A 10,706-nucleotide genomic window follows, 5' to 3' on the forward strand; every position below is an offset into this window, starting at 1 on the left:
GCCTCCATGCAGAATATATATCTCCTAATGATAAGATATTCCCGTTATCATGCTTTCCTTGGTAGGGGATTGCTGCTCACCAGGAAGCTATTACACCAAGAGTTCCGTATGGTGACGTTGAAATCATCCCGTCGTGAATAATACGGACGCCATCATGAGTTGGTTGACCGTAATCGAATAACCGTTTCACGCATGATATCGGATATGCAAATCGTAACAAAATTCCCTTCCATTTTCAGGAATGTGACCTACCTAATTAGACTATTTACCGGGTTTTTAATAACATGAGCAACACGACGGGTGCCAAATGTGGAGCAGGATCTGCTTACCTTTCCGGAGCAACTGATGTCCCTTCTAGCTTTAGGTGGGGTTCGTTTTGCTAAGTCTTTAGTTTCCTATGATGTGTCTTAATTGTGTACTATCGTCTGACTGTTTTATTTTTTTTTCATTTTTAACCATGGCTTTGTCAGTTTATTTTCGATCTGTGAAATTGACTGTCCCTCTGGTATCTTTCACCTTTCCTTTATAGATGTATATATATGGTATAGTGGTTTTCTCTGTTGAAACAGAACGGCGACCTTTGATCATATATATATAACACTACAGTATTTTATTTGAGGATATTCATGGGTCATTTTTTTAATTGATGGTCGCAAATATGACAAATATGCGTAAACCGACTTTGAGAATATCAAATCGTCAAAGGGAGACCGCTTTCAAATAATAAAAAAAACCATTTTTATTCATTAAACCTATAAACTACAATGTTTTAGATACTGATACTAGTATAATATACATATATATTACACTATGCATCATTATAATGAGGAAAAATGTGTATTCCTCGTCTATTTTAGTATAAATGATAAAAAGAAATAGAAATCAGGAAGGGGGAACACTGCCTGCCATAATAGGGGCCCGCTTTAGTTAGTGATTCCCTATATAATCAACCAAATGTTTCCCACGAAAGGGGTATCCCTCTTAATCTGCACATGAACAAAAATGTCTATTTTAAACAATTATAGTGTTTTGTTTATACAGGAACGGGCTTGTTAAATTCGATATTAAAAACCAACTCAGGTAAGTTGGTTTCTAAAAGGAATTTGAATCATGAACTTGTGATTATTCCTGGTTCAGCATCCGAAGATGACGAAGTGGGGAAAAAAAGAAGCAGGTGTAAAAAATCTGGTCATTTTTTTGATTGAGTTAAGCTTTCCAATCGATATTTTATAATGTGTCTTTCTATGTTGTAATACTATTGTTTCAGAAAAAGGAGAAGGTTTGGTACCATTAAAACGCTTGCACCTGTCATTAGTCAGGAATCTGATGTACAGTGGTTGTCCTCTGTTTATGTAGTTCATACGTGTTTCTCGTTTTTATATATATTAGACCGTTGGTTTCCTCGTTTTAATAGTTTTAACGTAGTAATTTTTTGGCCCTTTATAGCTTGCTGTTCGGTGTGAGCCAAGGCTCCATGTTGAAGGCCGTACCTTTACCCATAATGGTTTACTTTTTATAAATTGTTACTTGGACGGAGAGTTGTCTCATTGGCACTCATACTACATCTCCCTATATCCATTAGGCTATTTAACTCTTAATTTCAACAAAACAAAAATTCACTATTTTTACATAAAAATAAGCGTTTGGTTGAGACGTTTATTTCTTGCCTATGATAGATTTTAAATAATTGTTCTCTAAGACATGCACTTTTTCGATTCATTCTGATATCAACAGTAGCCTCCACTTAATCTTTGTTCATTTTCTTTTCATATTTAATAATTTCATACTTCAATATCATTTATTTATTATTTATCATTGTTTTCTGTAATTATCATTATTAAGATATTTAAGCAAAAAAAGCTTTTGTTCTTCGACTTCAGGAGCCTGTAATTTAGTGGTTGTCGTTTGTTTATGTGTTACATATTTGTTTTTCGTTCATTTTTTTACATAAATAAAGCCGTCAGTTTTCTCGTTTGAATTGTTTTACATTGTCTTGTCGGGGCCTTTTATAGCTGACTATGCGGTATGGGCTTTGCTCTTTGTTAAAGGCCGTACGGTGACCTATAGTTGTTAATTTCTGTGTCATTTTGGTCTTTTGTGGATAGTTGTCTCATTGGCAATCATACCACATCTTCTTTTTTTTTTTATAAAATCAACATATTGCATTGATGATACATGTCTATATATGTAGCTATGAATTATAACTATTTGAATATAGACTGCAAAAATTCAAGAGATGCAGTATGATTCCCTGTATGACAACGTTCAATCAGAGACAAAAGGACAGGGATGTAAACACATAAAAGGCGCTGTTAGGACTTCACTTATGATCAACACGCATGTCCTATAGTTAGATTTAAAGAGGAGGTCGTGATGAGATGACTCACTCTATTAACTTGTAAATAAGGTAGAAATGGAAACATAGTATGTTCCTAATTCGAATGTACTGCATATACCAGTCTAATTAGACCGTTGGTTTTCCCGTTTGAATGGTTTTACACTAGTAATTTTGGGGCCCTTTATAGCTTGTTGTTCGGTGTGAGCCAAGGCTCCGTGTTGAAGGCCGTACTTTAACCTATAATGGTTTACTTTTTAAATTGTTATTTGTATGGAGAGTTGTCTCATTGGCACTCACACCACATCTTCCTATATCTATAAATTGGAAATGCACCAGTCTGAGACTTAAAAAAAGGATATCATTTGAACTGATTGCATAATTAAAGTGAGCATTGTACTTGTAATTTAAACTTGTTTATTTATTCCTTCTATCAGCAACAACAACCGTCAACAAGATAAAAGTTACAACAAAATCAGGTAAGAAAAATGTCTTTGTTAAAGATGGATTGATAAATGGATTTTTAACGTTCAGTGGAAAGTTAAATATACATTAAGGACAAAGAACATGAAAATGTGATATGCATATAAACTATGTTTTGTACTAGACTGACACTCTTATCCAGATATCTGAAATGTCTATGAAAAGAGAATACAATTAGATGTTTTAAAGGTTATGCAGCATCTAGTCAATATTGTGTTTTTTTCACTCAATAGTTCGATTATGTCTGTTTTGTTCACGCATCGTTGTAAAATAACGGAATTTGATGCGACTGTCATACAAGTGAGAGCTCATTTTTATAAATTTCCTGTTTACAAAACTTTGAATTTTTCGAAAAACTAAGGATTTTCTTATCCCAGGCATAGATTACCTTAGCAGTATTTGGCACAACTTTTTGAAATTTTGGATCCTCAATGCTCTTCAACTTTGTTCTTGTTAGGCTTTATAAATCTTTTGATACGAGCGTCACTGATGAGTCTTATGTAGACGCGCGTCTGGCGTACTAAGTTGTAACCCTGGTACCTTTGATAACTATTAACGCTGTAAAACCAGGTTCAATCCACTATTTTCTACATTTGAAAATGCCTGTACCTGACAGCTGTCCATTCTTTTGATGTGTTTTAACATTTGATTAGGGACTTTGGAATTTTCCTCGGAGTTCGGTATTTTTTTAATTTTACTCTTTTCTGTTGCATAAAAAAATAAAATATATCTGGTAAACCTTAGTTAAGCTTTATTCAGATACTCTCATGATGTACCCTTATATCAAACTGTTATCCACGATGTCCGAATGTTGCTTTGTGATCACTTGTAACAAACTGCTGGCACACCAAATGCAATCTAAAAGTACATTTATTTAGGGTTGGAATAAAGTTACGATAAACATTTCAGTTGTTTGACGCTATAGTGTTTTCTCAAACGGCAAACTGAAAGAATATGTAAAACCTCTTTGCATGAAGTTTAAACGTTATTATTTTTCTTCTTCTACTGAATGCACATGTACTTATATTTAAGCTGCTATATCTAACTGTATTATGTATTTTATTCTGTATGTATTTTTGTCCGTTTTCTATTTGTATTAATAGTTTTTGAAGGCCTCATGGAAGATTAACACGTAACTGTTAAATGTGTTACCTTCGTTAAATAAAGAATTTTATTTATTTATTATTTATTATTATTATTATTATTATTATTAAACAATGTTAAATTCTAGATTTCACAAATTTTCATTTTTTTAAGATACCTATAATACTGACTGTGATGTCTCTTTCCTTTCGGGACATCTCTGTCGCCTTCTTTTTTTTAAGTGTGGTACGGTCGGTTTTGCATATAGATATATATAGGAAGATGTGATATCAGTGCCAATGAGACAACTCTCCATCCAAGTAACAATTTAAAGAAAACTATTATAGGTTAAGTACGGACTTCAACACGGAGCCTTGGCTCATACTGAATAGCAAGCTATGAAGGGCCCCAAAATGACTGGTGTAAAACCATTAAAACGGGGTTAAAAACAGTCTAATCTATATAAAAACGAAAAACATGTATGAACTACATAAAATCAAAGTGCTGGATAGCACCTCTGGAAAGTTTGCAACTGTATATGTGTATTATTTCAAATAGGTTATAGACGTGTATATTTTCAAATATTTGTATTTAATCACAGTTTGGATTTTTCAAACTAAACCATTGTCTCGGCAGCAATTTCCAAAAATCACTTTTAATGCCCCATTTATGGACATTATGTTTTCTGGTCTTTGCGTCCGTCGTCCGTTCTTCTTTCCGTTTGTCTGTCTGTCCCATTCAGGTTAAAGTTTTTGGTCGAGGTAGTTTTTGATGATGTTGAAGTCCAATCAATTGACCCGTGTATATAGCAAATTTACAAATTTACGAAATACACCGTTTGGTGGTGCGCCTGTCAGATGAGAAACGTACAGATAAGGTAAGAGGTAACAGATAAATATACTATTGGTATTGGTATCGGATTCGACCCTGAACTTGTTAATTATTGGTAATATTAATTATGTGGAAAACAAAAGGGTCTAGAGTGGTGTAATTTTTAATCAACACCATTGTCCTATGTTGGATATATATAAAATTGAATTCTTTGATTTGTCGTTTTTACCCCATGACGGCTGACAAATTGGACCTCGTTCTTTTAGTATTATACAGATAGATGTTCCCTATGATATAATCTTTCTAATTTAAATGCCAAATTAGAGTTTTTACTCCATTTTCATGGTCCACTAAACAAAGAAAATGATAGTGCAGATGGGGCATGCGTGTACTATGGACACATTCTTGTCTTATATATCTATACTTCTGAATCTAAAGACCGTTTTTATGTTCACCTGATAAATGTATAACCGAAGAAAGCTATAAGTCAAACTTATATATAAAGGTATATAATTATACTTGATAGGGTATACTGAAAATTGCACCCCTTTACATCTAGAATGGTAAAAGTGACGCCAACCAAATTAAAACTTGACTTGTGTTTTGTGGTTGTAAGCATTGCGTATAAGTTTCATAAAATTTGGTTCAGGCAAACTAAAGTAAGAGAACAGAAATCAATTTTGGGATGTATGGACGTAGTCGTACAAGTAAGGGACGTACATACTTACAGAAAAAAAAACAAGGATAAAACTCAATATAGTGGGGGCATAACAATAGTAGTATGACATCAGGAATAAAAAGTTTATATACACTAGATTCATACAATGTTGATCTGAGGTGCGTATAACCCTGTAACACATTTTAGTTGCTGCTGTGTAATTACCATTGAGGCAATGACATTTAAGCCATTTATTTGATATACTAGTAATCATTGCCTCTGTGCTAGGACGACACATTGTTAATTATAGGTCAATCTTAAAGAATCATACTGCCCCAGGAAAAAAGTGTGAGGATAAAAGTTCTGGACCCGCCACTGTAATGTTAAGCACTAAGAAAATAATTTTGCTAGTACATGGACAAATGTTATTAAAGCATTTTAATAATTTCTACTGCACTTGTCTTTATCTTGATCTCGGTCTTAATACACTGAACTATAATATTCTAAGAAGTAGATGATGGCTCAGTTGCTTTTAAATTATACGGATGCTATACTACTAATTGTCATTAAGACAATGTTTTTCTGTTGTCAGTTTGATCCACTTGAGCATGCTGAACGAGTGAAGGTCCTTATACCCACATTGGAAAGTGAAACAGCTTGTATTTAAATAACGGAAGTAAAAGTTTTCAAATGATTTTAGGCATCAAAACTTTCAGATCGATGTCAGTTTGACAAAAACAATGCACTTTTCTATTAAAGCCGGCATTAACCTTTACCCGTCTTTGGCGTGAGACATAAGCCATATAATTATCAATTATTATATTCCTATCACCTGTGTATTGTCAAAATAAATCAAACCATTATCACTTGTCAATTATCCGACTTGGTCAAATATCAACTTGTTCTCGCATACCGGACTCTTTCGATACACTCTGCCTTTACTTATTCAATAATAAACAGTTGTAAATATCGTACATAGTAAAAAAAATAGTGCGGGAAAATGTTCATTCATGAAATATTCACGAATCATTGAAACGCTATCTCGCGTAGATTTCTTTTGATTTTCTCTTCAGCCAATGGACGATCCGCAAAGTAGTGTTTGTGATACTTATTTCAAAATGAAGTTTAATTCATCTGAATTTTCAGTGAACATTCATTCCTTTTTTATTCAAGCTGTAATCTTTTCAAAAGAGTAGTAACAAAAAATATCCGAGAATCAGAATTCGAACACTAGTACTACAGTATCTTGGAGCAGAACATTGGGATAGTCTGTCTCACCGGAAGTTGAGGCCGACGACTAGGGAAAGTAGCTATAGCAACCTATAGCAAACTTTCCAAAAAAACGACAACCACTGTACATCAGATTCCTGACTTAGGACAGACCTGTGTAAACATTTGCATATTTTTTTAAAGTGTGATAAGGACGGTTTTGTTTGTTATTTTAAGTGTGATACGGTTGGTTTTGTGTGTTTTAAAGTGTGATACGGTCGTTTTTGTGTGTTTTAAAGTGTGATACGGTTGGTTTTGTGTGTTTTAAAGTGTGATACGGTTGGTTTTGTGTGTTTTAAAGTGTGATACGGTCGGTTTTGTGTGTTTTAAAGTGTGATACGGTCGGTTTTGTGTGTTTTAAAGTGTGATACGGTCGGTTTTGTGTGTTTTAAAGTGTGATACGGTTGGTTTTGTGTGTTTTAAAGTGTGATACGGTTGGTTTTGTGTGTTTTAAAGTGTGATACGGTCGGTTTTGTGTGGTTTATATTGTCCCTTCTTCTAGGCAGTTAACATCCTGTGCCCAAGTATCTTCGTTGAACGGTTGATACCTGAAGAGTTTTACAAGATTTGTTAATCCTGCTAATCTGAGTAAGAGTTTGATAACTAGCTGATTTGTAAGTTACAAAGTTAATAATATTTTTTATTTTAGTTTCTTGTGTATAATTCGGAGTTTAGTATGACGTCCATTATCATTGTACTAGTATACATTTTTCAGGGGCAAGCTGAAGGACGCCTCCGGGTGTGGGAGTTTCTCGCTACATTGAAGACCCATTGGTGGCCTTCGGCTGTTGTCTGATCTATGGTCGAGTTGTTGTCGCTTTGACACATTCCCCATTTCCTTTCTCAATTTTATTCAATGACTAATATTTTTTTTCTTCTGTTTACAGGGAAAAGTTCAACAACAAAAATTTCACATTCAACAACTGGCTGGCTTGCAATTAAAGGCAAATACACAACAACTGGTTGGCTGGCAATTAAAGGCAAATAAATATTTATAAAATTTGAAGGCTTTTATAATAAAGACAATCACATATTCATAAAATAAATTAAAAAAAAAAAAAAAAACAACCACACGTTATAAATTCCATGCGCTTCAGTAAAGCGCTCTTCTAGATTTACCTTCATCAAGAACAATCTAATCCGAATACTTGAAAGCCAAGGATATATAAGGACCGAACACGTTGAACTGCATTCGTCTTTTGCCAACTATGTATGATAATGAGGGAAACAAATAGAAGGCTTTTATATCAAAGGCGACTAATATGTATAAAGGTTGAAGTCTGCTATATTAAAGAAAAATGAATATTTATAAACAATTATGGCTTTTATTTTATCATGTTTATATTAAAGTGAATGTAAGTAGACTTACAGTAGGGACGTATATGCAACCGAGTAGTCATTATATAGTCTGCAACAATAAATAGAGCATGTCTATAAGATATATCAAGGAATACATGAATTAAGAAATGCCTAAGAAACAATTTATTGCCAAATGACCAGCATGTCGTGTAGATTTGGGTATAGAAACTTCAAAGCGGACTCCAGGATCATTTTTGTTTAATTGTTTTAGTTCTAGATTTTTCTGAAAATAAGCATTTTTGTGTTACGCTCACTGAAACAGTTTAGAGGGGTAACATTTTTAATGAACCCATAAGAAACAAAATTAAAAAATTTCAACTGTTTCCTTCCATTCTTTATGAAAAAAACCCGTCAAAAATCATAATTTTCGTCTTTGTTTACATATTTTCGATGATCACCAGCACCGGTCAGGACCAAATCACCAACAAAAACGTTTTACCTTACCCACCGTGTGACTAGTATTTAAAATATTATGTATAAAACTGCAATAGTTAAAACAGTACAGGAAGAGCACCTTGCTGGTACTATATAATGAACAAAGACAAACTTGATCCAAACAATGTTCAACAATATTTTCAAAGAATAAACTCATTTGACTAAAAGCATGCTCAATGTGCGATTTTTCCCACTTGTTTTTATTACCGATCGTTGTACTTCGGAGTAGATTCAATTTCATACAGCAACGTCATAACCTGTACAGAAGTAAAACCACACAACAATCATGTGATATACTCAGAACGACATGTACAAATCTCAAATTCAGAACAAACAAAAGTGATATTTTAATCTTTTAAAACCATTACTATGCAAAAAAATCGTATTTTTACCGGATTATCGAGTAGCAAAACTTAAAATAACAAAAAACCTCTGAAGAAAAAGTCCTTAAACCAAAAGCCAGAAAAAAAAACCTAAAAAAACCAAAACAGATGCTATGCAGGGCACAGCTTTATACGACTGCAGCTGTCGAACCTTTAATAATTGGGGCAAGTATGGACACACCATTCAAGCTTGATACCGCTCTGAATTTAGATTGTGATCAAATTTTTGACATAATATGTGTTTCTGACACAAAAGAAATGTCAAGATCTTACAAATCTATTGCACAATTAAAGATTTCTTCTTCAAACTTTTCAAAAATTTGGAATTTGAGAAATTTGGAAAAAATATTGAAAACTACTACCGCCACCCTTTTTTGCAATTAGTCCAAAACCTTACATTCCTTAATTTACAAGAAATATAAGGGAGGATATCTGAAAATACCCAACATTGTATGTTACATGTTATTGAATTACCTCCCTTAGACTGCTTTTAAACTGACTTAATTGTCCATTGACCGTGCATGGGCTGTATAGCCAGTCAAGGTCGTTAAAAACTTCCATTTGTTGTTAACCAGAAAAACCTCAAGAGTCTATCCTAAATTGAGGCAAGTTATAATACCCTCCAAATGTGGTTTGCCATCTTTGCCTCAAGTTTATTGTTTTATGTTTGGTAGTTAATTAGTATAAAGATCCATTTGTTAAATCTTGTGATCTATTCAATTCGCCGTTTCAGAATCTAATGCATCCTGGGTAATATTTTCAAAAGCGTACACCAAAGCGTTTTGATTGGTTTAAAACGTTATATAAACAATGGAAATTCAACCAATGACGTAATGTTATTTTCACTTTGGGGTACGAACAATGATGCTTTAGATTTTGAAATGGCCAATTGACAATCGCCAATGGCAGTCAGCAGGGTTTAAGAACATCAGATGTTCAACCTGTTAGTCATATGCGTTTAGTCTTCTTTGGTCTTTTGGAAAATATTATTTGTGCTGTATTTAGACCCCTCTTAAAATTTTTTTTTTTACATGCACACGTATAACAATTGCAGTTTTTTTCAGGAGTTTTTTGGTATCTAGACAGTTGTGTATCATACACTATCTTGTATTGTATTTAAGTGTCAGCAATATTCTGATGGGTATGCCCTTTGCAGTAAAAAAATTCGGATAGGTCAATTTTATCCATGAAAGCCCATCCACTCAATATGAACAGAAACTCTACATCTGATAGTTCTTAATTTTTAGATCTGATAGGCCGTTTTTCATGATGTTTTTTTCCGATACATATAAAAACAAATCTCCCCATCCCTCCCCACCTGTAAGAAATTAACTGAAATGGCCCAAGGGATACTGATAGCCTTTTTAGAATTTTCACACCTTTCTAGCACTGCCCAAATGAATACAAAATTCGCAAAAATTCATTTTTATCTGTATGTAAAATTATTTACAGAATCTTGGCTTAAAGGAGTTAAACCAGGAAAAAAACCCCGACCCAAGATCATAAAATCAAGCGAGGTATTCCCTGAAAACTACGTAGCATACCGAAACAACAGGGGTACACTAGGGGGAGGAGTATTTGTCCTTGTACAAAACGACATCGTAGCGGTAGAAAAACCAGAACTAGTAACAAAGTGCGAGATTGAGTGGGTCAAAATACAACTGAAACACCAAAAAGAATTAACAATAGGCTCATTCTATATGCCACATAGAAACATGCAAGATATAAAAGAACTTGATAAATCACTAGACCAGATCTCCAATAAAAACACTAACTTCATACTTACTGGAGACTTCAACTGTCCAGATATTGATTGGAACACAATGTCAATAAACCCAAACGCACAAGATAAAGAAATACAAAAAGCCCT

The 10,706-nt window shown here is 33.7% G+C and overlaps 1 long non-coding RNA gene across 1 annotated transcript; it reads left to right on the top strand.

Moving 5' to 3' along the window:
• The first annotated feature begins 2,465 nt into the window (after nt 1-2,465).
• On the top strand, nt 2,466-7,665 carry LOC139501899 (uncharacterized). Its single transcript, XR_011658696.1, has 2 exons — nt 2,466-2,814; nt 7,547-7,665. It is a non-coding gene; the product is annotated as an uncharacterized lncRNA (long non-coding RNA).
• The last annotated feature ends 3,041 nt before the right edge of the window (nt 7,666-10,706 follow it).

The sequence above is a fragment of the Mytilus edulis genome, chromosome 13 (assembly GCF_963676685.1).
Source record: "Mytilus edulis chromosome 13, xbMytEdul2.2, whole genome shotgun sequence".
Taxonomy (NCBI): domain Eukaryota; kingdom Metazoa; phylum Mollusca; class Bivalvia; order Mytilida; family Mytilidae; genus Mytilus; species Mytilus edulis.